Here is a 21,967-nt window from a genome sequence, read left to right as displayed (position 1 = left end):
TGACTTCGCATCAGAAGATTCCAGGTTGGAGTCCTGGCGCGCTCGTTCAAAATTGTCTGGTGTATTAGTTTTAGACAGATCGACTTAAATTCTTGCACCTTTTTTCAAACGACATTGGCATGTTTCTTCTTTATTAAATGAAGGCGATCCGTTGAAAAGAATCAAATCTTTTGCCCGGCTAGCTCTGTCGGTATATTGTTGGACACTTAATCCAACCCTCAAAGTCATTCTATCTTTTGTCTTTATCAAACAAATCTAAAACTTCTATCTCTTGTAATGTATTTTTTAAGAATATATTGCTTTATCGTTTTTCTAACCTCGAAACAATGCTGGGAATTTGGTCAGTTAAAAGTCTAATTAATTCATTTCCATATTTCGTATACTCGGTTCTAAAGAACCTTTTATTTGTACACTCAAACTGTTTCTTCAGAATAACTTTTTTCCAATTAGTAGACGGGCGCGTGGCGCAATGGATAACGCGTCTGACTACGGATCATAAGATTCCAGGTTCGAATCCTGGCGTGCTCGCATATATTTTACAAATTGTTTTATAAGTGCTCAAAGTCTTGTGTTTTATTTGTCAACAAAACTACGATCTTCTATCTTTTCTATCTTACACTCGAATTGTTTCTTCATAATAGCTTTTTCGTTTGGTAGACGGGCGCGTGGCGCAGTGGATATCGCGGCTGACTTCGGATAAGAAGATTCCACGCTCTCGAGTCCTGGCGTGCTTATTTAAAATTGTCTGGTATATTCATTTTAGTCAGAACGACTTTAATTCTTGTAGCACCTTTTTTCAACCCACTTTGACAAGTTTCTCCCTCATTGAATAAAGGCGATCCGTTGAAATGAATCAAACCGTGATCAAATGATCCGTTGTAAGAAATCAGACTCGTCGCCCGGCTGGCTCAGTCGGTAGAGCGTTGGACTCTTAATCCAACGGTCGTGGGTTCGATCCCCACGTTGGGCTTTCGAAAGTTTTTTGAAATGCAAACTGTCTATAGATATGTGAGTTTGGTAAGTTAAAAGTCTAATTAACTCATTTCCATATTTCGTGTACTCGGTTCTAAAGATCCTTTTATTTGTACACTCAAACTGTTTCTTCAGAATAACTTTTATCCACTTGGTAGACGGGCGCGTGGCGCAATGGATAACGCGTCTGACTTCGGATCAGAAGATTCCAGGTTCGAGTCCTGGCGCGCTCGTTCAAATTGTCTGGTGTATTAGTTTTAGACAGATCGACTTAAATTCTTGCATCTTTTTTCAAACGACATTGGCATGTTTCTTCTTTATTAAATGAAGGCGATCCGTTGAAAAGAATCAAAGCCGTTGCCCTGCTAGCTCTGTCGGTATATTGTTAGAAACTTAATTCAACCCTCGAAGTCATTCTATCTTTTGTCTGTGTCAAACAAATCTAAAACTTCTATCTCTTGTAATGTATTTTTTGTGAAAATATTGCTTCATCGTTTTTCTAACCTCGTAACAATGCTGGGAATTTGGTCAGTTAAAAGACTGATTAATACATTTCCGTATTTCGTGTACTAGGTTCTCAAGATCATTTTATTTGTACACTCAAACTGTTTCTTCGGAATAGCTTTACTCCATTTTGTAGACGGGCGCGTGGCGCAATGGATCACGCGTCTGACTTCGGATCAGAAGATTCCAGGTTCGAGTTCTGGCGCGCTCGTTCAAAATTGTCTGGTGTATTAGTTTTAGACAGATCAACTTAAATTCTTGCACCTTTTTTCAAATGACATTGGCATGTTTCTTTTTTATTAAATGAACGCGATCCGTTCTCAAAGTCTTGTGTTTTATTTGTCAACAAAACTACGATCTTCTATTTTTTCTATCTTACACTCGAATTGTTTCTTCATAATAGCATTTTCGTTTGGTAGACGAGCGCGTGGCGCAGTGGATAACGCGGCTGACTTCGGATAAGAAGATTCCACGCACGAGTCCTGGCGCGCTTATTTAAAATTGTCTGGTATATTCATTTTAGTCAGAACGACTTTAATTCTTGTAGAACCTTTTTTTAACCCACTTTGACAAGTTTCTCCCTCATTGAATGATGGCGATCCGTTGAAATGAATCAAACCGTGATCGAATGATCCGCTGTAAGAATTCAGACTCGTCGCCCGGCTAGCTCAGTCGGTAGAGCGTTGGACTCTTAATCCAACGGTCGTGGGTTCGAGCCCCACGTTGGGCGTTCGACAGATTTTTTGAAATGCAAACTGTCTATAGATATGTGAATTTGGTAAGTTAAAAGTCTAATTAAGTCATTTCCATAGTCCGTGTACTTCGTTCTAAAGATCCTTTTATTTGTACACTCAAACTGTTTCTTCAGAATAACTTTTTTCCATTTGGTAGACGGGCGCGTGGCGCAATGGATAACGCGTCTGACTTCGGATCAGAAGATTCCAGGTTCGAGTCCTGGCGCTAGTTCAAAATTGTCTGGTGTATTAATTTTAGACAGATCGACTTAAATTCTTGCATATTTTTTCAAACGACATTGGCATGTTTCTTCTTTATTAAATGAAGGCGATCCGTTGAAAAGAATCAAATCTATTGCCCGGCTAGCTTTGTCGGTATATTGCTGGACACTTAATCCAACCCTCAAAGTCATTCTATCTTTTGTCTTTATCAAACAAATCTAAAACTTCTATCACTTGTAATGTATTTTTTAAGAATATATTGCTTTATCGTTTTTCTAACCTCGAAACAATGCTGGGAATTTGGTCAGTTAAAAGTCTAATTAATTCATTTCCATATTTTGTATACTCGGTTCTAAAGATCCTTTTATTTGTACACTCAAACTGTTTCTTCAGAATAACTTTTTTCCATTTAGTAGACGGGCGCGTGGTGCGATGGATAACGCGTCTGACTACGGATCAGAAGATTCCAGGTTCGAATCCTGGCGTGCTCGCATATATTTTACAAATTGTTTTATAAGTGCTCAAAGTCTTGTGTTTTATTTGTCAACAAAACTACGATCTTCTATCTTTTCTATCTTACACTCGAATTGTTTCTTCATAATACCTTTTTCGTTTGGTAGACGGGCGCGTGGCGCAGTGGATAACGCTGCTGACTTCGGATAAGAAGATTCCACGCTCTCGGGTCCTGGCGTGCTTATTTAAAATTGTCTGGTATATTCATTTTAGTCAGAACGACTTTAATTCTTGTAGCACCTTTTTTCAACCCACTTTGACAAGTTTCTCCCTCATTGAATGATGGCGATCCGTTGAAATGAATCAAACCGTGATCAAATGATCCGTTGTAAGAAATCAGTCTCGTCGCCCGGCTAGCTCAGTCGGTAGAGCGTTGGACTCTTAATCCAACGGTCGTGGGTTCGAGCCCCACGTTGGGCGTTCGACAGGTTTTTTGAAATGCAAACTGTCTATAGATATGTGAGTTTGGTAAGTTAAAAGTCTAATTAAGTCATTTCCATAGTCCGTGTACTCCGTACTAAAGATCCTTTTATTTGTACACTCAAACTGTTTCTTCAGAATAACTTTTTTCCATTTGGTAGGCGGGCGCGTGTCGCAATGGATAACGCGTCTGTCTTCGAATCAGAAGATTCCAGGTTCGAGTCCTGGCGCGCTCGTTCAAATTGTCTGGTGTATTAGTTTTAGACAGATCGACTTAAATTCTTGCATCTTTTTTCAAGCGACATTGGCATGTTTCTTCTTTATTAAATGAAGGCGATCCGTTGAAAAGAATCAAAGCCGTTGCCCTGCTAGCTCTGTCGGTATATTGTTAGAAACTTAATTCAACCCTCGAAGTCATTCTATCTTTTGTCTGTGTCAAACAAATCTAAAACTTCTATCTCTTGTAATGTATTTTTTGTGAAAATATTGCTTCATCGTTTTTCTAACCTCTTAACAATGCTGGGAATTTGGTCAGTTAAAAGACTGATTAATACATTTCCGTATTTCGTGTACTAGGTTCTCAAGATCATTTTATTTGTACACTCAAACTGTTTCTTCGGAATAGCTTTTCTCCATTTTGTAGACGGGCGCGTGGCGCAATGGATAACGCGTCTGACTTCGGATCAGAAGATTCCAGGTTCGAGTCCTGGCGCGCTCGTTCAAAATTGTCTGGTGTATTAGTTTTAGACAGATCAACTTAAATTCTTGCACCTTTTTTCAAATGACATTGGCATGTTTCTTTTTTATTAAATGAAGGCGATCCGTTCTCAAAGTCTTGTGTTTTATTTGTCAACAAAACTACGATCTTCTATCTTTTCTATCTTACACTCGAATTGTTTCTTCATAATAGCATTTTCGTTTGGTAGACGAGCGCGTGGCGCAGTGGATAACGCGGCTGACTTCGGATAAGAAGATTCCACGCACGAGTCCTGGCGCGCTTATTTAAAATTGTCTGGTATATTCATTTTAGTCAGAACGACTTTAATTCTTGTAGAACCTTTTTTTAACCCACTTTGACAAGTTTCTCCCTCATTGAATGGTGGCGATCCGTTGAAATGAATCAAACCGTGATCAAATGATCCGTTGTAAGAATTCAGACTCGTCGCCCGGCTAGCTCAGTCGGTAGAGCGTTGGACTCTTAATCCAACGGTCGTGGGTTCGAGCCCCACGTTGGGCGTTCGACAGATTTTTTGAAATGCAAACTGTCTATAGATATGTGAGTTTGGTAAGTTAAAAGTCTAATTAAATCATTTCCATAGTCCGTGTACTCCGTTCTAAAGATCCTTTTATTTGTACACTCAAACTGTTTCTTCAGAATAACTTTTTTCCATTTAGTAGACGGACGCGTGGCGCAATGGATAACGCGTCTGACTACGGATCAGAAGATTCCAGGTTCGAATCCTGGCGTGCTCGCATATATTTTACAAATTGTTTTATAAGTGCTCAAAGTCTTGTGTTTTATTTGTCAACAAAATTACGATCTTCTATCTTTTCTATCTTACACTCGAATTGTTTCTTCATAGTACCTTTTTCGTTTGGTAGACGGGCGCGTGGTGCAGTGGATAACGCGGCTGACTTCGGATAAGAAGATTCCACGCTCTCGAGTCCTGGCGTGCTTATTTAAAATTGTCTGGTATATTCATTTTAGTCAGAACGACTTTAATTCTTGTAGCACTTTTTTTCAACCCACTTTGACAAGTTTCTCCCTCATTGAATGATGGCGATCCGTTGAAATGAATCAAACAGTGATCAAATGATCCGTTGTAAGAAATCAGACTCGTCGCCCGGCTAGCTCAGTCGGTAGAGCGTTGGACTCTTAATCCAACGGTCGTGGGTTCGAGCCCCACGTTGGGCGTTCGACAGGTTTTTTGAAATGCAAACTGTCTATAGATATGTGAGTTTGGTAAGTTAAAAGTCTAATTAAGTCATTTCCATAGTCCGTGTACTCCGTTCTAAAGATCCTTTTATTTGTACACTCAAACTGTTTCTTCAGAATAACTTTTTTCCATTTGGTAGACGGGCGCGTGGCGCAATGGATAACGCGTCTGTCTTCGAATCAGAAGATTCCAGGTTCAAGTCCTGGCGCGCTCGTTCAAATTGTCTGGTGTATTAGTTTTAGACAGATCGACTTAAATTCTTGCATCTTTTTTCAAACGACATTGGCATGTTTCTTCTTTATTAAATGAAGGCGATCCGTTGAAAAGAATCAAACCTGTTGCCCTGCTAGCTCTGTCGGTATATTGTTAGAAACTTAATTCAACCCTCGAAGTCATTCTATCTTTTGTCTGTGTCAAACAAATCTAAAACTTCTATCTCTTGTAATGTATTTTTTGTGAAAATATTGCTTCATCGTTTTTCTAACCTCGTAACAATGCTGGGAATTTGGTCAGTTAAAAGACTGATTAATACATTTCCGTATTTCGTGTACTAGGTTCTCAAGATCATTTTATTTGTACACTCAAACTGTTTCTTCGGAATAGCTTTTCTCCTTTTTGTAGACGGGCGCGTGGCGCAATGGATAACGCGTCTGACTTCGGATCAGAAGATTCCAGGTTCGAGTCCTGGCGCGCTCGTTCAAAATTGTCTGGTGTATTAGTTTTAGACAGATCAACTTAAATTCTTGCACCTTTTTTCAAATGACATTGGCATGTTTCTTTTTTATTAAATGAAGGCGATCCGTTCTCAAAGTCTTGTGTTTTATTTGTCAACAAAACTACGATCTTCTATCTTTTCTATCTTACACTCGAATTGTTTCTTCATAATAGCATTTTCGTTTGGTAGACGAGCGCGTGGCGCAGTGGATAACGCGGCTGACTTCGGATAGGAAGATTCCACGCACGAGTCCTGGCGCGCCTATTTAAAATTGTCTGGTATATTCATTTTAGTCAGAACGACATCAATTCTTGTAGAACCTTTTTTTAACCCACTTTGACAAGTTTCTCCCTCATTGAATGATGGCGGTCCGTTGAAATGAATCAAACCGTGATCAAATGATCCGTTGTAAGAATTCAGACTCGTCGCCCGGCTAGCTCAGTCGGTAGAGCGTTGGACTCTTAATCCAACGGTCGTGGGTTCGAGCCCCACGTTGGGCGTTCGACAGATTTTTTGAAATGCAAACTGTCTGTAGATATGTGAGTTTGGTAAGTTAAAAGTCTAATTAAGTCATTTCCATAGTCCGTGTACTCCGTTCTAAAGATCCTTTTATTTGTACACTCAAACTGTTTCTTCAGAATAACTTTTTTCCATTTGGTAGACGGGCGCGTGGCGCAATGGATAACGCGTCTGACTTCGGATCAGAAGATTCCAGGTTGGAGTCCTGGCGCGCTCGTTCAAAATTGTCTGGTGTATTAGTTTTAGACAGATCGACTTAAATTCTTGCACCTTTTTTCAAACGACATTGGCATGTTTCTTCTTTATTAAATGAAGGCGATCCGTTGAAAAGAATCAAATCCGTTGCCCGGCTAGCTCTGTCGGTATATTGTTAGACACTTAATCCAACCCTCGAAGTCATTCTATCCTTTGTCTTTGTCAAACAAATCTAAAACTTCTATCTCTTGTAATGTATTTTTTGTGAAAATATTGCTTCATCGTTTTTCTAACCTCGTAACAATGCTGGGAATTTGGTCAGTTAAAAGACTGATTAATACATTTCCGAATTTCGTGTACTAGGTTCTTAAGATCATTTTATTTGTACACTCAAACTGTTTCTTGGGAATAGCTTTTTTCAATCTGGTAGACGGGCGCGTGGCGCAATGGATAACGCGTCTGACTTCGGATCAGAAGATTCCAGGTTGGAGTCCTGGCGCGCTCGTTCAAAATTGTCTGGTGTATTAGTTTTAGACAGATCGACTTAAATTCTTGCACATTTTTTCAAACGACATTGGCATGTTTCTTCTTTATTAAATGAAGGCGATCCGTTGAAAAGAATCAAATCTATTGCCCGGCAAGCTCTGTCGGTATATTGTTGGACACTTAATCCAACCCTCAAAGTCATTCTATCTTTTGTCTTTATCAAACAAATCTAAAACTTCTATCTCTTGTAATGTATTTTTTAAGAATATATTGCTTTATCGTTTTTCTAACCTCGAAACAATGCTGGGAATTTGGTCAGTTAAAAGTCTAATTAATTCATTTCCATATTTTGTATACTCGGTTCTAAAGATCCTTTTATTTGTACACTCAAACTGTTTCTTCAGAATAACTTTTTTCCATTTAGTAGACGGGCGCGTGGCGCAATGGATAACGCGTCTGACTACGGATCAGAAGATTCCAGGTTCGAATCCTCGCGTGCTCGCATATATTTTACAAATTGTTTTATAATTGCTCAAAGTCTTGTGTTTTATTTGTCAACAAAACTACGATCTTCTATCTTTTCTATCTTACACTCGAATTGTTTCTTCATAATACCTTTTTCGTTTGGTAGACGGGCGCGTGGCGCAGTGGATAACGCGGCTGACTTCGGATAAGAAGATTCCACGCTCTCGAGTCCTGGCGTGCTTATTTGAAATTGTCTGGTATATTCATTTTAGTCATAACGACTTTAATTCTTGTAGCACCTTTTTTCAACCCACTTTGACAAGTTTCTCCCTCATTGAATGATGGCGATCCGTTGAAATGAATCAAACCGTGATCAAATGATCCGTTGTAAGAAATCAGACTCGTCGCCCGGCTAGCTCAGGCGGTAGAGCGTTGGACTCTTAATCCAACGGTCGTGGGTTCGAGCCCCACGTTGGGCGTTCGACAGGTTTTTTGAAATGCAAACTGTCTATAGATATGTGAGTTTGGTAAGTTAAAAGTCTAATTAAGTCATTTCCATAGTCCGTGTACTCCGTTCTAAAGATCGTTTTATTTGTACACTCAAACTGTTTCTTCAGAATAACTTTTTTCCATTTGGTAGACGGGCGCGTGGCGCAATGAATAACGCGTCTGACTTCGGATCAGAAGATTCCAGGTTCGAGTCCTGGCGCGCTCGTTCAAAATTGTCTGGTGTATTAATTTTAGACAGATCGACTTAAATTCTTGTAACTTTTTTCAAACGACATTGGCATGTTTCTTCTTTATTAAATGAAGGCGATCCGTTGAAAAGAATTAAACCCGTTGCCCGGCTAGCTCTGTCGGTATATTGTTAGACACTTAATCCAACCCTCGAAGTCATTCTATCCTTTGTCTTTGTCAAACAAATCTAAACCTTCTATCTCTTGTAATGTATTTTTTGTGAAAATATTGCTTCATCGTTTTTTTAACCTCGTAACAATGCTGGGAATTTGGTCAGTTAAAAGACTGATTAATACATTTCCGTATTTCGTGTACTAGGTTCTCAAGATCATTTTATTTGTACACTCAAACTGTTTCTTGGGAATAGCTTTTTTCAATTTGGTAGACGGGCGCGTGGCGCAATGGATAACGCGTCTGACTTCGCATCAGAAGATTCCAGGTTGGAGTCCTGGCGCGCTCGTTCAAAATTGTCTGGTGTATTAGTTTTAGACAGATCGACTTAAATTCTTGCACCTTTTTTCAAACGACATTGGCATGTTTCTTCTTTATTAAATGAAGGCGATCCGTTGAAAAGAATCAAATCTTTTGCCCGGCTAGCTCTGTCGGTATATTGTTGGACACTTAATCCAACCCTCAAAGTCATTCTATCTTTTGTCTTTATCAAACAAATCTAAAACTTCTATCTTTTGTAATGTATTTTTTAAGAATATATTGCTTTATCGTTTTTCTAACCTCGAAACAATGCTGGGAATTTGGTCAGTTAAAAGTCTAATTAGTTCATTTCCATATTTTGTATACTCGGTTCTAAAGATCCTTTTATTTGTACACTCAAACTGTTTCTTCAGAATAACTTTTTTCCATTTAGTAGACGGGCGCGTGGCGCAATGGATAACGCGTCTGACTACGGATCAGAAGATTCCAGGTTCGAATCCTGGCGTGCTCGCATATATTTTACAAATTGTTTTATAAGTGCTCAAAGTCTTGTGTTTTATTTGTCAACAAAACTACGATCTTCTATCTTTTCTATCTTACACTCGAATTGTTTCTTCATAATACCTTTTTCGTTTGGTAGACGGGCGCGTGGCGCAGTGGATAACGCGGCTGACTTCGGATAAGAAGATTCCACGCTCTCGAGTCCTGGCGTGCTTATCTAAAATTGTCTGGTATATTCATTTTAGTCAGAACGACTTTAATTCTTGTAGCACCTTTTTTCAACCCACTTTGACAAGTTTCTCCCTCATTGAATGAAGGCGATCCGTTGAAATGAATCAAACCGTGATCAAATGATCCGTTGTAAGAAATCAGACTCGTCGCCCGGCTAGCTCAGTCGGTAGAGCGTTGGACTCTTAATCCAACGGTCGTGGGTTCGATCCCCACGTTGGGCGTTCGAAAGTTTTTTGAAATGCAAACTGTCTATAGATATGTGAGTTTGGTAAGTTAAAAGTCTAATTAACTCATTTCCATATTTCGTGTACTCGGTTCTAAAGATCCTTTTATTTGTACACTCAAACTGTTTCTTCAGAATAACTTTTATCCACTTGGTAGACGGGCGCGTGGCGCAATGGATAACGCGTCTGACTTCGGATCAGAAGATTCCAGGTTCGAGTCCTGGCGCGCTCGTTCAAAATTGTCTGGTGTATTAGTTTTAGACAGATCGACTTAAATTCTTGCATCTTTTCTCAAACGACATTGGCATGTTTCTTCTTTATTAAATGAAGGCGATCCGTTGAAAAGAATCAAACCAGTTGCCTGGCTAGCTCTGTCGGTATATTGTTGGACACTTAATCCAACCCTCAAAGTCATTCTATCTTTTGTCTTTGTCAAACAAATCTAAAACTTCTATCTCTTGTAATGTATTTTTTAAGAAATTATTGCTTTATCGTTTTTCTAACCTCAAAACAATGCTGGGAATTTGGTCAGTTAAAACTCTGATAAACACATTTCCGTATTTTGTGTACTCGGTTCTCAAGATCCTTTTATTTGTACACTCAAACTGTTTCTTCAGAATAACTTTTGTCCACTTGCTAGACGGGCGCGTAGCGCAATGGATAACGCGTCTGACTTCGGATCAGAAAATTCCAGGTTCGAGTCCTGGCGCGCTCGTTCAAAATTGTCTGGTGTATTAGTTTTAGACAGATCGACTTAAATTCTTGCATCTTTTTTCAAACGACATTGGCATGTTTCTTCTTTATTAAATGAAGGCGATCCGTTGAAAAGAATCAAACCCGTTGCCCTGCTAGCTCTGTCGGTATATTGTTAGAAACTTAATCCAACCTTCGAAGTCATTCTATCCTTTGTCTGTGTCAAACAAATCTAAAACTTCTATCTCTTGTAATGTATTTTTTGTGAAAATATTGCTTCATTGTTTTTCTAACCTCATAACAATGCTGGGAAGTTGGTCAGTTAAAAGACTGATTATTACATTTCCGAATTTCGTGTACTAGGTTCTCAAGATCATTTTATTTGTACACTCAAACTGTTTCTTCGGATTAGCTTTTTTCCATTTTGTAGACGGGCGCGTGGCGCAATGGATAACGCGTCTGACTTCGGATCAGAAGATTCCAGGTTCGAGTCCTGGCGCGCTCGTTCAAAATTGTCTGGTGTATTAGTTTTAGACAGATCAACTTAAATTCTTGCACCTTTTTTCAAATGACATTGGCATGTTTCTTCTTTATTAAATGAAGGCGATCCGTTGAAAAGAATCAAACCCGTTGCCCGGCTAGCTCTGTCGGTATATTGTTAGACACTTAATCCAACCCTCGAAGTCATTCTATCCTTTGTCTTTGTCAAACAAATCTAAACCTTCTATCTCTTGTAATGTATTTTTTGTGAAAATATTGCTTCATCGTTTTTTTAACCTCGTAACAATGCTGGGAATTTGGTCAGTTAAAAGACTGATTAATACATTTCCGTATTTCGTGTACTAGGTTCTCAAGATCATTTTATTTGTACACTCAAACTGTTTCTTGGGAATAGCTTTTTTCAATTTGGCATGTTTCTTCTTTATCAAATGAAGGCGATCCGTTCTTAAAGTCTTGTGTTTTATTTGTCAACAAAACTATGATCTTCTATCTTTTCTATCTTACACTCGAATTGTTTCTTCATAATAGCATTTTCGTTTGGTAGACGAGCGCGTGGCGCACTGGATAACGCGGCTGACTTCGGATAAGAAGATTCCACGCACTAGTCCTGGCGCGCTTTTTTTTAAATTGTCTGGTATATTCATTTTAGTCAGAACGACTTTAATTCTTGTAAAACCTTTTTTCAACCCACTTTGACAAGTTTCTCCCTCATTGAATGATGGCAATCCGTTTAAATGAATCAAACCGTGATCAAATGATCCGTTGTAAGAAATCAGACTCGTCGCCCGGCTAGCTCAGTCGGTAGAGCGTTGGACTCTTAATCCAACGGTCGTGGGTTCGAGCCCCACGTTGGGCGTTCGACATGTTTTTTGAAATGCAAACTGCCTATAGATATGTGAGTTTGGTAAGTTAAAAGTCTAATTAAGTCATTTCCATAGTCCGTGTACTCCGTTCTAAAGATCCTTTTGTTTGTACACTCAAACTGTTTCTTCAGAATAACTTTTTTCCATTTGGTAGACGGGCGCGTGGCGCAATGAATAACGCGTCTGACTTCGGATCAGAAGATTCCAGGTTCGAGTTCTGGCGCGCTCGTTCAAAATTGTCTGGTGTATTAATTTTAGACAGATCGACTTAAATTCTTGTAACTTTTTTCAAACGACATTGGCATGTTTCTTCTTTATTAAATGAAGGCGATCCGTTGAAAAGAATCAAACCCGTTGCCCGGCTAGCTCTGTCGGTATATTGTTAGACACTTAATCCAACCCTCGAAGTCATTCTATCCTTTGTCTTTGAAAACAAATCTAAACCTTCTATCTCTTGTAATGTATTTTTTGTGAAAATATTGCTTCGTCGTTTTTTTAACCTCGTAACAATGCTGGGAATTTGGTCAGTTAAAAGACTGATTAATACATTTCCGTATTTCGTGTACTAGGTTCTCAAGATCATTTTATTTGTACACTCAAACTGTTTCTTGGGAATAGCTTTTTTCAATTTGGTAGACGGGCGCGTGGCGCAATGGATAACGCGTCTGACTTCGCATCAGAAGATTCCAGGTTCGAGTCCTGGCGCGCTCGTTCAAAATTGTCTGGTGTATTAGTTTTAGACAGATCGACTTAAATTCTTGCATCTTTTTTCAAACGACATTGGCATGTTTCTTCTTTATTAAATGAAGGCGATCCGTTGAAAAGAATCAAACCCGTTGCCTGGCTAGCTCTGTCGGTATATTGTTGGACACTTAATCCAACCCTCAAAGTCATTCTATCTTTTGTCTTTGTCAAACAAATCTAAAACTTCTATCTCTTGTAATGTATTTTTTAGGAAATTATTGCTTTATCGTTTTTCTAACCTCAAAACAATGCTGGGAATTTGGTCAGTTAAAACTCTGATAAACACATTTCCGTATTTTGTGTACTCGGTTCTCAAGATCCTTTTATTTGTACACTCAAACTGTTTCTTCAGAATAACTTTTATCCACTTGGTAGACGGGCGCGTAGCGCAATGGATAACGCGTCTGACTTCGGATCAGAAGATTCCAGGTTCGAGTCCTGGCGCGCTCGTTTAAAATTGTCTGGTGTATTAGTTTTAGACAGATCGACTTAAATTCTTGCATCTTTTTTCAAACGACATTGGCATGTTTCTTCTTTATTAAATGAAGGCGATCCGTTGAAAAGAATCAAACCCGTTGCCCTGCTAGCTCTGTCGGTATATTGTTAGAAACTTAATCCAACCTTCGAAGACATTCTATCCTTTGTCTGTGTCAAACAAATCTAAAACTTCTATCTCTTGTAATGTATTTTTTGTGAAAATATTGCTTCATCGTTTTTCTAATCTCATAAAAATGCTGGGAATTTGGTCAGTTAAAAGACTGATTAATACATTTCCGAATTTCGTGTACTAGGTTCTCAAGATCATTTTATTTGTACACTCAAACTGTTTCTTCGGAATAGCTTTTTTCCATTTTGTAGACGGGCGCGTGGCGCAATGGATAACGCGTCTGACTTCGGATCAGAAGATTCCAGGTTCGAGTCCTGGCGCGCTCGTTCAAAATTGTCTGGTGTATTAGTTTTAGACAGATCAACTTAAATTCTTGCACCTTTTTTCAAATGACATTGGCATGTTTCTTCTTTATTAAATGAAAGCGATCCGTTGAAAGGAATCAAACCCGTTGCCCGGCTAGCTCTGTCGGTATATTGTTAGACACTTAATCCAACCCTCGAAGTCATTCTATCCTTTGTCTTTGTCAAACAAATCTAAACCTTCTATCTCTTGTAATGAATTTTTTGTGAAAATATTGCTTCATCGTTTTTTTAACCTCGTAACAATGCTGGGAATTTGGTCAGTTAAAAGACTGATTAATACATTTACGTATTTCGTGTACTAGGTTCTCAAGATCATTTTATTTGTACACTCAAACTGTTTCTTGGGAATAGCTTTTTTCAATTTGGCATGTTTCTTCTTTATCAAATGAAGGCGATCCGTTCTTAAAGTCTTGTGTTTTATTTGTCAACAAAACTACGATCTTCTATCTTTTCTATCTTACACTCGAATTGTTTCTTCATAATAGCATTTTCGTTTGGTAGACGAGCGCGTGGCGCACTGGATAACGCGGCTGACTTCGGATAAGAAGATTCCACGCACGAGTCCTGGCGCGCTTTTTTTAAAATTGTCTGGTATATTCATTTTAGTCATAACGACTTTAATTCTTGTAGCACCTTTTTTCAACCCACTTTGACAAGTTTCTCCCTCATTGAATGATGGCGATCCGTTGAAATGAATCAAACCGTGATCAAATGATCCGTTGTAAGAAATCAGACTCGTCGCCCGGCTAGCTCAGGCGGTAGAGCGTTGGACTCTTAATCCAACGGTCGTGGGTTCGAGCCCCACGTTGGGCGTTCGACAGGTTTTTTGAAATGCAAACTGTCTATAGATATGTGAGTTTGGTAAGTTAAAAGTCTAATTAAGTCATTTCCATAGTCCGTGTACTCCGTTCTAAAGATCGTTTTATTTGTACACTCAAACTGTTTCTTCAGAATAACTTTTTTCCATTTGGTAGACGGGCGCGTGGCGCAATGAATAACGCGTCTGACTTCGGATCAGAAGATTCCAGGTTCGAGTCCTGGCGCGCTCGTTCAAAATTGTCTGGTGTATTAATTTTAGACAGATCGACTTAAATTCTTGTAACTTTTTTCAAACGACATTGGCATGTTTCTTCTTTATTAAATGAAGGCGATCCGTTGAAAAGAATTAAACCCGTTGCCCGGCTAGCTCTGTCGGTATATTGTTTGGCACTTAATCCAACCCTCGAAGTCATTCTATCCTTTGTCTTTGTCAAACAAATCTAAACCTTCTATCTCTTGTAATGTATTTTTTGTGAAAATATTGCTTCATCGTTTTTTTAACCTCGTAACAATGCTGGGAATTTGGTCAGTTAAAAGACTGATTAATACATTTCCGTATTTCGTGTACTAGGTTCTCAAGATCATTTTATTTGTACACTCAAACTGTTTCTTGGGAATAGCTTTTTTCAATTTGGTAGACGGGCGCGTGGCGCAATGGATAACGCGTCTGACTTCGCATCAGAAGATTCCAGGTTGGAGTCCTGGCGCGCTCGTTCAAAATTGTCTGGTGTATTAGTTTTAGACAGATCGACTTAAATTCTTGCACCTTTTTTCAAACGACATTGGCATGTTTCTTCTTTATTAAATGAAGGCGATCCGTTGAAAAAAATCAAATCTTTTGCCCGGCTAGCTCTGTCGGTATATTGTTGGACACTTAATCCAACCCTCAAAGTCATTCTATCTTTTGTCTTTATCAAACAAATCTAAAACTTCTATCTCTTGTAATGTATTTTTTAAGAATATATTGCTTTATCGTTTTTCTAACCTCGAAACAATGCTGGGAATTTGGTCAGTTAAAAGTCTAATTAGTTCATTTCCATATTTTGTATACTCGGTTCTAAAGATCCTTTTATTTGTACACTCAAACTGTTTCTTCAGAATAACTTTTTTCCATTTAGTAGACGGGCGCGTGGCGCAATGGATAACGCGTCTGACTACGGATCAGAAGATTCCAGGTTCGAATCCTGGCGTGCTCGCATATATTTTACAAAGTGCTCAAAGTCTTGTGTTTTATTTGTCAACAAAACTACGATCTTCTATCTTTTCTATCTTACACTCGAATTGTTTCTTCATAATACCTTTTTCGTTTGGTAGACGGGCGCGTGGCGCAGTGGATAACGCGGCTGACTTCGGATAAGAAGATTCCACGCTCTCGAGTCCTGGCGTGCTTATCTAAAATTGTCTGGTATATTCATTTTAGTCAGAACGACTTTAATTCTTGTAGCACCTTTTTTCAACCCACTTTGACAAGTTTCTCCCTCATTGAATGAAGGCGATCCGTTGAAATGAATCAAACCGTGATCAAATGATCCGTTGTAAGAAATCAGACTCGTCGCCCGGCCAGCTCAGTCGGTAGAGCGTTGGACTCTTAATCCAACGGTCGTGGGTTCAATCCCCACGTTGGGCGTTCGAAAGTTTTTTGAAATGCAAACTGTCTATAGATATGTGAGTTTGGTAAGTTAAAAGTCTAATTAACTCATTTCCATATTTCGTGTACTCGGTTTTAAAGATCCTTGTATTTGTACACTCAAACTGTTTCTTCAGAATAACTTTTATCCACTTGGTAGACGGGCGCGTGGCGCAATGGATAACGCGTCTGACTTCGGATCAGAAGATTCCAGGTTTGAGTCCTGGCGCGCTCGTTCAAAATTGTCTGGTGTATTAGTTTTAGACAGATCGACTTAAATTCTTGCACCTTTTTTCAAACGACATTGGCATGTTTCTTCTTTATTAAATGAAGGCGATCCGTTGAAAAGAATCAAACCCGTTGCCCGGTTAGCTCTGTCGGTATATTGTTGGACACTCAATCCAACCCTCAAAGTCATTCTATCTTTTGTCTTTGTCAAACAAATCTAAAACTTCTACCTCTTGTAATGTATTTTTTAAGAAATTATTGCTTTATCGTTTTTCTAACCTCAAAACAATGCTGGGAATTTGGTCAGTTAAATTTCTGATAAACACATTTCCGTATTTTGTGTACTCGGTTCTCAAGATCATTTTATTTGTACACTCAAACTGTTTCTTCGGAATAGCTTTTCTCCATTTTGTAGACGGGCGCGTGGCGCAATGGATAACGCGTCTGACTTCGGATCAGAAGATTCCAGGTTCGAGTCCTGGCGAGCTCGTTCAAAATTGTCTGGTATATTAGTTTTAGACAGATCGACTTAAATTCTTGCATCTTTTTTCAAACGACATTGGCATGTTTCTTCTTTATTAAATGAAGGCGATCCGTTGAAAAGAATCAAACCCGTTGCCTGGCTAGCTCTGTCGGTATATTGTTGGACACTTAATCCAACCCTCAAAGTCATTCTATCTTTTGTCTTTGTCAAACAAATCTAAAACTTCTATCTCTTGTAATGTATTTTTTAAGAAATTATTGCCTCATCGTTTTTCTAATCTCGTAACAATGCTGGGAATTTGGTCAGTTAAAAGACTGATTAATACATTTCCGTATTTCGTGTACTAGGTTCTCAAGATCAATTTATTTGTACACTCAAACTGTTTCTTCGGAATAGCTTTTTTCCATTTTGTAGACGGGCGCGTGGTGCAATGGATAACGCGTCTGACTTCGGATCAGAAGATTCCAGGTTCGAGTCCTGGCGCGCTCGTTCAAAATTGTCTGGTGTATTAGTTTTAGACAGATCAACTTAAATTCTTGCACCTTTTTTCAAATGACATTGGCATGTTCCTTCTTTATTAAATGAAGGCGATCCGTTGAAAAGAATCAAACCCGTTGCCCTGCTAGCTCTGTCGGTATATTGTTAGAAACTTAATCCAACCCTCGAAGTCATTCTATCCTTTGTCTGTGTCAAACAAATCTAAAACTTCTATCTCTTGTAATGTATTTTTTGTGAAAATATTGCTTCATCGTATTTCTAATCTCGTAACAATGCTGGGAATTTGGTCAGTTAAAAGACTGAATAATACATTTCCGTATTTCGTGTACTAGGTTCTCAAGATCAATTTATTTGTACACTCAAACTGTTTCTTCGGAATAGCTTTTTTCCATTTTGTAGACGGGCGCGTGGTGCAATGGATAACGCGTCTGACTTCGGATCAGAAGATTCCAGGTTCGAGTCCTGGTGCGCTGGTTCAAAATTGTCTGGTGTATTAGTTTTAGACAGATCAACTTAAATTCTTGCACCTTTTTTCAAATGACATTGGCATGTTCCTTCTTTATTAAATGAAGGCGATCCGTTCTCAAAGTCTTGTGTTTTATTTGTCAACAAAACTACGATCTTCTATTTTTTCTATCTTACACTCGAAATATTTCTTCATAATAGCATTTTCGTTTGGTAGACGAGCGCGTGGCGCAGTGGATAACGCGGCTGACTTCGGATAAGAAGATTCCACGCACGAGTCCTGGCGCGCTTATTTAAAATTGTCAGGTATATTAATTTTAGTCAGAACGACTTTAATTCTTGTAGAACCTTTTTACAACCCACTTTGACAAGTTTCTCCCTCATTGAATGATGGCGATCCGTTGAAATGAATCAAACCGTGATCAAATGACCGTTGTAAGAAATCAGACTCGTCGCTCGGCTAGCTCAGTCGGTAGAGCGTTGGACTCTTAATCCAACGGTCGTGGGTTCGAGCCCCACGTTGGGCGTTCGACAGATTTTTTGAAATGCAAACTGTCTATAGATATGTGAGTTTGGTAAGTTAAAAGTCTAATTAAGTCATTTCCATAGTCCGTGTACTCCGTTCTAAAGATCCTTTTATTTGTACACTCAAACTGTTTCTTCAGAATAACTTTTATCCACTTTGTAGACAGGCGCGTGGCGCAATGGATAACGCGTCTGACTTCGGATCAGAAGATTCCAGGTTCGAGTCCTGGCGCGCTCGTTCAAAATTGTCTGGTGTACTAGTTTTAGACAGATCGACTTTAATTCTTGCATCTTTTTTCAAACGACATTGGCATGTTTCTTCTTTATTAAATGAAGGCGATCCGTTGAAAAGAATCAAACCCGTTGCCCTGCTAGCTCTGTCGGTATATTGTTAGAAACTTAATCCAACCCTCGAAGTCATTCTATCCTTTGTCTGTGTCAAACAAATCTAAAACTTCTATCTCTTGTAATGTTTTTTTTGTGAAAATATTGCTTCATCGTTTTTCTAACCTCGTAACAATGCTGGGAATTTGGTCAGTTAAAAGACTGATTAATACATTTCCGTATTTCGTGTACTAGGTTCTCAAGATCAATTTATTTGTACACTCAAACTGTTTCTTCGGAATAGCTTTTTTCCATTTTGTAGACGGGCGCGTGGTGCAATGGATAACGCGTCTGACTTCGGATCAGAAGATTCCAGGTTCGAGTCCTGGTGCGCTGGTTCAAAATTGTCTGGTGTATTAGTTTTAGACAGATCAACTTAAATTCTTGCACCTTTTTTCAAATGACATTGGCATGTTCCTTCTTTATTAAATGAAGGCGATCCGTTCTCAAAGTCTTGTGTTTTATTTGTCAACAAAACTACGATCTTCTATTTTTTCTATCTTACACTCGAAATATTTCTTCATAATAGCATTTTCGTTTGGTAGACGAGCGCGTGGCGCAGTGGATAACGCGGCTGACTTCGGATAAGAAGATTCCACGCACGAGTCCTGGCGCGCTTATTTAAAATTGTCAGGTATATTAATTTTAGTCAGAACGACTTTAATTCTTGTAGAACCTTTTTACAACCCACTTTGACAAGTTTCTCCCTCATTGAATGATGGCGATCCGTTGAAATGAATCAAACCGTGATCAAATGACCGTTGTAAGAAATCAGACTCGTCGCTCGGCTAGCTCAGTCGGTAGAGCGTTGGACTCTTAATCCAACGGTCGTGGGTTCGAGCCCCACGTTGGGCGTTCGACAGATTTTTTGAAATGCAAACTGTCTATAGATATGTGAGTTTGGTAAGTTAAAAGTCTAATTAAGTCATTTCCATAGTCCGTGTACTCCGTTCTAAAGATCCTTTTATTTGTACACTCAAACTGTTTCTTCAGAATAACTTTTATCCACTTTGTAGACAGGCGCGTGGCGCAATGGATAACGCGTCTGACTTCGGATCAGAAGATTCCAGGTTCGAGTCCTGGCGCGCTCGTTCAAAATTGTCTGGTGTACTAGTTTTAGACAGATCGACTTTAATTCTTGCATCTTTTTTCAAACGACATTGGCATGTTTCTTCTTTATTAAATGAAGGCGATCCGTTGAAAAGAATCAAACCCGTTGCCCTGCTAGCTCTGTCGGTATATTGTTAGAAACTTAATCCAACCCTCGAAGTCATTCTATCCTTTGTCTGTGTCAAACAAATCTAAAACTTCTATCTCTTGTAATGTTTTTTTTGTGAAAATATTGCTTCATCGTTTTTCTAACCTCGTAACAATGCTGGGAATTTGGTCAGTTAAAAGACTGATTAATACATTTCCGTATTTCGTGTACTAGGTTCTCAAGATCATTTTATTTGTACACTCAAACTGTTTCTTCGGAATAGCTTTTTTCCATTTTGTAGACGGGCGCGTGGCGCAATGGATAACGCGTCTGACTTCGGATCAGAAGATTCCGGGTTCGAGTCCTGGCGCGCTCGTTCAAAATTGTCTGGTGTATTAGTTTTAGACAGATCAACTTAAATTCTTGCACATTTTTCCAAATGACATTGGCATGTTTCTTCTTTATTAAATGAAGGCGATCCGTTCTCAAAGTCTTGTGTTTTATTTGTCAACAAAACTACGATCTTCTATCTTTTCTATCTTACACTCGAATTGTTTCTTCATAATAGCATTTTCGTTTGGTAGACGAGCGCGTGGCGCAGTGGATAACGCGGCTGACTTCGGATAAGAAGATTCCACGCACGAGTCCTGGCGCGCTTATTTAAAATTGTCTGGTATATTCATTTTAGTCAGAACGACTTTAATTCTTGTAGAACCTTTTTTCAACCCACTTTGACAAGTTTCTCCCTCATTGAATGATGGCGATCCGTTGAAACGAATCAAACCGTGATCAAATGATCCGTTGTAAGAAATCAGACCCGTCCCCCGGCTAGCTCAGTCGGTAGAGCGTTGGAATCTTAATCCAACGGTCGTGGGTTCGAGCCCCACGTTGGGCGTTCGACAGAATTTTTGAAATGCAAACTGTCTATAGATATGTGAGTTTGGTAAGTTAAAAGTCCAATTAAGTCATTTTCATAGTTCGTGTACTCCGTTCTAAAGATCCTTTTATTTGTACACTCAAACTGTTTCTTCAGAATAACTTTTATCCACTTGGTAGACGAGCTCGTGGCGCAGTGGATAACGCGGCTGACTTCGGATAAGAAGATTCCACGCACGAATCCTGGCGCGCTTATTTAAAATTGTCTGGTATATTCATTTTAGTCAGAACGACTTTAATTCTTGTAGAACCTTTTTTTAACCCACTTTGACAAGTTTCTCCCTCATTGAATGATGGCGATCCGTTAAAATGAATCAAACCGTGATCAAATGATCCGTTGTAAGAATTCAGACTCGTCTCCCGGCTAGCTCAGTCGGTAGAACGTTGGACTCTTAATCCAACGGTCATGGGTTCGATCCCCACGTTGGGCGTCCGAAAGTTTTTTGAAATGCAAACTGTCTATAGATATGTGAGTTTGGTAAGTTAAAAGTCTAATTACCTCATTTCCATATTTCGTGTACTCGGTTCTAAAGATCCTTTTATTTGTACACTCAAACTGTTTCTTCAGAATAACTTTTATCCACTTGGTAGACGGGCGCGTGGCGCAATGGATAACGCGTCTGACTTTGGATCAGAAGATTCCAGGTTCGAGTCCTGGCGCGCTCGTTCAAAATTGTCTGCTGTATTAGTTTTAGACAGATCGACTTAAATTCTTGCATCTTTTCTCAAACGACATTGGCATGTTTCTTCTTTATTAAATGAAGGCGATCCGTTGAAAAGAATCAAACCAGTTGCCTGGCTAGCTCTGTCGGTATATTGTTGGACACTTAATCCAACCCTCAAAGTCATTCTATCTTTTGTCTTTGTCAAACAAATCTAAAACTTCTATCTCTTGTAATGTATTTTTTAAGAAATTATTGCTTTATCGTTTTTCTAACCTCAAAACAATGCTGGGAATTTGGTCAGTTAAAACTCTGATAAACACATTTCCGTATTTTGTGTACTCGGTTCTCAAGATCCTTTTATTTGTACACTCAAACTGTTTCTTCAGAATAACTTTTTTCCATTTAGTAGACGGGCGCGTGGCGCAATGGATAACGCGTCTGACTACGGATCAGAATATTCCAGGTTCGAATCCTGGCGTGCTCGCGTATATTTTACAAATTGTTTTATAAGTGCTCAAAGTCTTGTGTTTTATTTGTCAATAAAACTACGATCTTCT

The 21,967-nt window shown here is 39.0% G+C and overlaps 43 non-coding genes across 43 annotated transcripts; all 43 read left to right on the top strand.

Annotated features, from left to right (window-relative positions):
• The first annotated feature begins 455 nt into the window (after positions 1-455).
• On the top strand, positions 456-528 carry Trnar-acg (transfer RNA arginine (anticodon ACG)). The gene has a single exon. It is a non-coding gene; the product is annotated as a tRNA-Arg (tRNA).
• Positions 529-897: 369 nt separating this feature from the next.
• Trnak-cuu (transfer RNA lysine (anticodon CUU)) lies at positions 898-970 on the top strand. The gene has a single exon. It is a non-coding gene; the product is annotated as a tRNA-Lys (tRNA).
• Positions 971-1,132: 162 nt separating this feature from the next.
• On the top strand, positions 1,133-1,205 carry Trnar-ucg (transfer RNA arginine (anticodon UCG)). The gene has a single exon. It is a non-coding gene; the product is annotated as a tRNA-Arg (tRNA).
• Positions 1,206-2,133: 928 nt separating this feature from the next.
• Trnak-cuu (transfer RNA lysine (anticodon CUU)) lies at positions 2,134-2,206 on the top strand. Its single transcript has one exon. It is a non-coding gene; the product is annotated as a tRNA-Lys (tRNA).
• Positions 2,207-2,850: 644 nt separating this feature from the next.
• Trnar-acg (transfer RNA arginine (anticodon ACG)) lies at positions 2,851-2,923 on the top strand. The gene has a single exon. It is a non-coding gene; the product is annotated as a tRNA-Arg (tRNA).
• Positions 2,924-3,292: 369 nt separating this feature from the next.
• Trnak-cuu (transfer RNA lysine (anticodon CUU)) lies at positions 3,293-3,365 on the top strand. The gene has a single exon. It is a non-coding gene; the product is annotated as a tRNA-Lys (tRNA).
• Positions 3,366-4,010: 645 nt separating this feature from the next.
• Trnar-ucg (transfer RNA arginine (anticodon UCG)) lies at positions 4,011-4,083 on the top strand. The gene has a single exon. It is a non-coding gene; the product is annotated as a tRNA-Arg (tRNA).
• Positions 4,084-4,529: 446 nt separating this feature from the next.
• On the top strand, positions 4,530-4,602 carry Trnak-cuu (transfer RNA lysine (anticodon CUU)). Its single transcript has one exon. It is a non-coding gene; the product is annotated as a tRNA-Lys (tRNA).
• A 163-nt stretch (positions 4,603-4,765) lies between these two features.
• Positions 4,766-4,838, top strand: Trnar-acg (transfer RNA arginine (anticodon ACG)). The gene has a single exon. It is a non-coding gene; the product is annotated as a tRNA-Arg (tRNA).
• Positions 4,839-5,207: 369 nt separating this feature from the next.
• On the top strand, positions 5,208-5,280 carry Trnak-cuu (transfer RNA lysine (anticodon CUU)). The gene has a single exon. It is a non-coding gene; the product is annotated as a tRNA-Lys (tRNA).
• A 163-nt stretch (positions 5,281-5,443) lies between these two features.
• On the top strand, positions 5,444-5,516 carry Trnar-ucg (transfer RNA arginine (anticodon UCG)). The gene has a single exon. It is a non-coding gene; the product is annotated as a tRNA-Arg (tRNA).
• Positions 5,517-5,925: 409 nt separating this feature from the next.
• On the top strand, positions 5,926-5,998 carry Trnar-ucg (transfer RNA arginine (anticodon UCG)). Its single transcript has one exon. It is a non-coding gene; the product is annotated as a tRNA-Arg (tRNA).
• Positions 5,999-6,444: 446 nt separating this feature from the next.
• Trnak-cuu (transfer RNA lysine (anticodon CUU)) lies at positions 6,445-6,517 on the top strand. The gene has a single exon. It is a non-coding gene; the product is annotated as a tRNA-Lys (tRNA).
• Positions 6,518-6,680: 163 nt separating this feature from the next.
• On the top strand, positions 6,681-6,753 carry Trnar-ucg (transfer RNA arginine (anticodon UCG)). The gene has a single exon. It is a non-coding gene; the product is annotated as a tRNA-Arg (tRNA).
• Positions 6,754-7,163: 410 nt separating this feature from the next.
• On the top strand, positions 7,164-7,236 carry Trnar-ucg (transfer RNA arginine (anticodon UCG)). Its single transcript has one exon. It is a non-coding gene; the product is annotated as a tRNA-Arg (tRNA).
• Positions 7,237-7,646: 410 nt separating this feature from the next.
• Positions 7,647-7,719, top strand: Trnar-acg (transfer RNA arginine (anticodon ACG)). The gene has a single exon. It is a non-coding gene; the product is annotated as a tRNA-Arg (tRNA).
• Positions 7,720-8,088: 369 nt separating this feature from the next.
• Trnak-cuu (transfer RNA lysine (anticodon CUU)) lies at positions 8,089-8,161 on the top strand. The gene has a single exon. It is a non-coding gene; the product is annotated as a tRNA-Lys (tRNA).
• Positions 8,162-8,324: 163 nt separating this feature from the next.
• Trnar-ucg (transfer RNA arginine (anticodon UCG)) lies at positions 8,325-8,397 on the top strand. Its single transcript has one exon. It is a non-coding gene; the product is annotated as a tRNA-Arg (tRNA).
• Positions 8,398-9,290: 893 nt separating this feature from the next.
• Trnar-acg (transfer RNA arginine (anticodon ACG)) lies at positions 9,291-9,363 on the top strand. The gene has a single exon. It is a non-coding gene; the product is annotated as a tRNA-Arg (tRNA).
• Positions 9,364-9,732: 369 nt separating this feature from the next.
• Positions 9,733-9,805, top strand: Trnak-cuu (transfer RNA lysine (anticodon CUU)). The gene has a single exon. It is a non-coding gene; the product is annotated as a tRNA-Lys (tRNA).
• Positions 9,806-9,967: 162 nt separating this feature from the next.
• Positions 9,968-10,040, top strand: Trnar-ucg (transfer RNA arginine (anticodon UCG)). The gene has a single exon. It is a non-coding gene; the product is annotated as a tRNA-Arg (tRNA).
• Positions 10,041-10,450: 410 nt separating this feature from the next.
• Trnar-ucg (transfer RNA arginine (anticodon UCG)) lies at positions 10,451-10,523 on the top strand. Its single transcript has one exon. It is a non-coding gene; the product is annotated as a tRNA-Arg (tRNA).
• A 410-nt stretch (positions 10,524-10,933) lies between these two features.
• On the top strand, positions 10,934-11,006 carry Trnar-ucg (transfer RNA arginine (anticodon UCG)). The gene has a single exon. It is a non-coding gene; the product is annotated as a tRNA-Arg (tRNA).
• Positions 11,007-11,785: 779 nt separating this feature from the next.
• On the top strand, positions 11,786-11,858 carry Trnak-cuu (transfer RNA lysine (anticodon CUU)). The gene has a single exon. It is a non-coding gene; the product is annotated as a tRNA-Lys (tRNA).
• Positions 11,859-12,503: 645 nt separating this feature from the next.
• Trnar-ucg (transfer RNA arginine (anticodon UCG)) lies at positions 12,504-12,576 on the top strand. Its single transcript has one exon. It is a non-coding gene; the product is annotated as a tRNA-Arg (tRNA).
• Positions 12,577-12,986: 410 nt separating this feature from the next.
• On the top strand, positions 12,987-13,059 carry Trnar-ucg (transfer RNA arginine (anticodon UCG)). The gene has a single exon. It is a non-coding gene; the product is annotated as a tRNA-Arg (tRNA).
• Positions 13,060-13,469: 410 nt separating this feature from the next.
• On the top strand, positions 13,470-13,542 carry Trnar-ucg (transfer RNA arginine (anticodon UCG)). The gene has a single exon. It is a non-coding gene; the product is annotated as a tRNA-Arg (tRNA).
• A 779-nt stretch (positions 13,543-14,321) lies between these two features.
• Trnak-cuu (transfer RNA lysine (anticodon CUU)) lies at positions 14,322-14,394 on the top strand. The gene has a single exon. It is a non-coding gene; the product is annotated as a tRNA-Lys (tRNA).
• A 163-nt stretch (positions 14,395-14,557) lies between these two features.
• Trnar-ucg (transfer RNA arginine (anticodon UCG)) lies at positions 14,558-14,630 on the top strand. Its single transcript has one exon. It is a non-coding gene; the product is annotated as a tRNA-Arg (tRNA).
• An 893-nt stretch (positions 14,631-15,523) lies between these two features.
• Trnar-acg (transfer RNA arginine (anticodon ACG)) lies at positions 15,524-15,596 on the top strand. Its single transcript has one exon. It is a non-coding gene; the product is annotated as a tRNA-Arg (tRNA).
• A 358-nt stretch (positions 15,597-15,954) lies between these two features.
• On the top strand, positions 15,955-16,027 carry Trnak-cuu (transfer RNA lysine (anticodon CUU)). The gene has a single exon. It is a non-coding gene; the product is annotated as a tRNA-Lys (tRNA).
• Positions 16,028-16,189: 162 nt separating this feature from the next.
• Positions 16,190-16,262, top strand: Trnar-ucg (transfer RNA arginine (anticodon UCG)). Its single transcript has one exon. It is a non-coding gene; the product is annotated as a tRNA-Arg (tRNA).
• Positions 16,263-16,672: 410 nt separating this feature from the next.
• On the top strand, positions 16,673-16,745 carry Trnar-ucg (transfer RNA arginine (anticodon UCG)). Its single transcript has one exon. It is a non-coding gene; the product is annotated as a tRNA-Arg (tRNA).
• Positions 16,746-17,155: 410 nt separating this feature from the next.
• Positions 17,156-17,228, top strand: Trnar-ucg (transfer RNA arginine (anticodon UCG)). Its single transcript has one exon. It is a non-coding gene; the product is annotated as a tRNA-Arg (tRNA).
• A 928-nt stretch (positions 17,229-18,156) lies between these two features.
• Positions 18,157-18,229, top strand: Trnak-cuu (transfer RNA lysine (anticodon CUU)). Its single transcript has one exon. It is a non-coding gene; the product is annotated as a tRNA-Lys (tRNA).
• A 163-nt stretch (positions 18,230-18,392) lies between these two features.
• Trnar-ucg (transfer RNA arginine (anticodon UCG)) lies at positions 18,393-18,465 on the top strand. Its single transcript has one exon. It is a non-coding gene; the product is annotated as a tRNA-Arg (tRNA).
• A 928-nt stretch (positions 18,466-19,393) lies between these two features.
• On the top strand, positions 19,394-19,466 carry Trnak-cuu (transfer RNA lysine (anticodon CUU)). The gene has a single exon. It is a non-coding gene; the product is annotated as a tRNA-Lys (tRNA).
• Positions 19,467-19,629: 163 nt separating this feature from the next.
• On the top strand, positions 19,630-19,702 carry Trnar-ucg (transfer RNA arginine (anticodon UCG)). The gene has a single exon. It is a non-coding gene; the product is annotated as a tRNA-Arg (tRNA).
• Positions 19,703-20,112: 410 nt separating this feature from the next.
• Positions 20,113-20,185, top strand: Trnar-ucg (transfer RNA arginine (anticodon UCG)). The gene has a single exon. It is a non-coding gene; the product is annotated as a tRNA-Arg (tRNA).
• Positions 20,186-20,631: 446 nt separating this feature from the next.
• Trnak-cuu (transfer RNA lysine (anticodon CUU)) lies at positions 20,632-20,704 on the top strand. Its single transcript has one exon. It is a non-coding gene; the product is annotated as a tRNA-Lys (tRNA).
• Positions 20,705-21,103: 399 nt separating this feature from the next.
• Positions 21,104-21,176, top strand: Trnak-cuu (transfer RNA lysine (anticodon CUU)). The gene has a single exon. It is a non-coding gene; the product is annotated as a tRNA-Lys (tRNA).
• Positions 21,177-21,338: 162 nt separating this feature from the next.
• Trnaq-uug (transfer RNA glutamine (anticodon UUG)) lies at positions 21,339-21,411 on the top strand. The gene has a single exon. It is a non-coding gene; the product is annotated as a tRNA-Gln (tRNA).
• Positions 21,412-21,821: 410 nt separating this feature from the next.
• On the top strand, positions 21,822-21,894 carry Trnar-acg (transfer RNA arginine (anticodon ACG)). Its single transcript has one exon. It is a non-coding gene; the product is annotated as a tRNA-Arg (tRNA).
• The last annotated feature ends 73 nt before the right edge of the window (positions 21,895-21,967 follow it).

The sequence above is a fragment of the Styela clava genome, chromosome 8 (assembly GCF_964204865.1).
Source record: "Styela clava chromosome 8, kaStyClav1.hap1.2, whole genome shotgun sequence".
NCBI lineage: Eukaryota > Metazoa > Chordata > Ascidiacea > Stolidobranchia > Styelidae > Styela > Styela clava.
The sequence above is the reverse complement of the archived record's forward strand: the minus strand, read 5'-3'. Positions and strand labels throughout refer to the sequence as shown.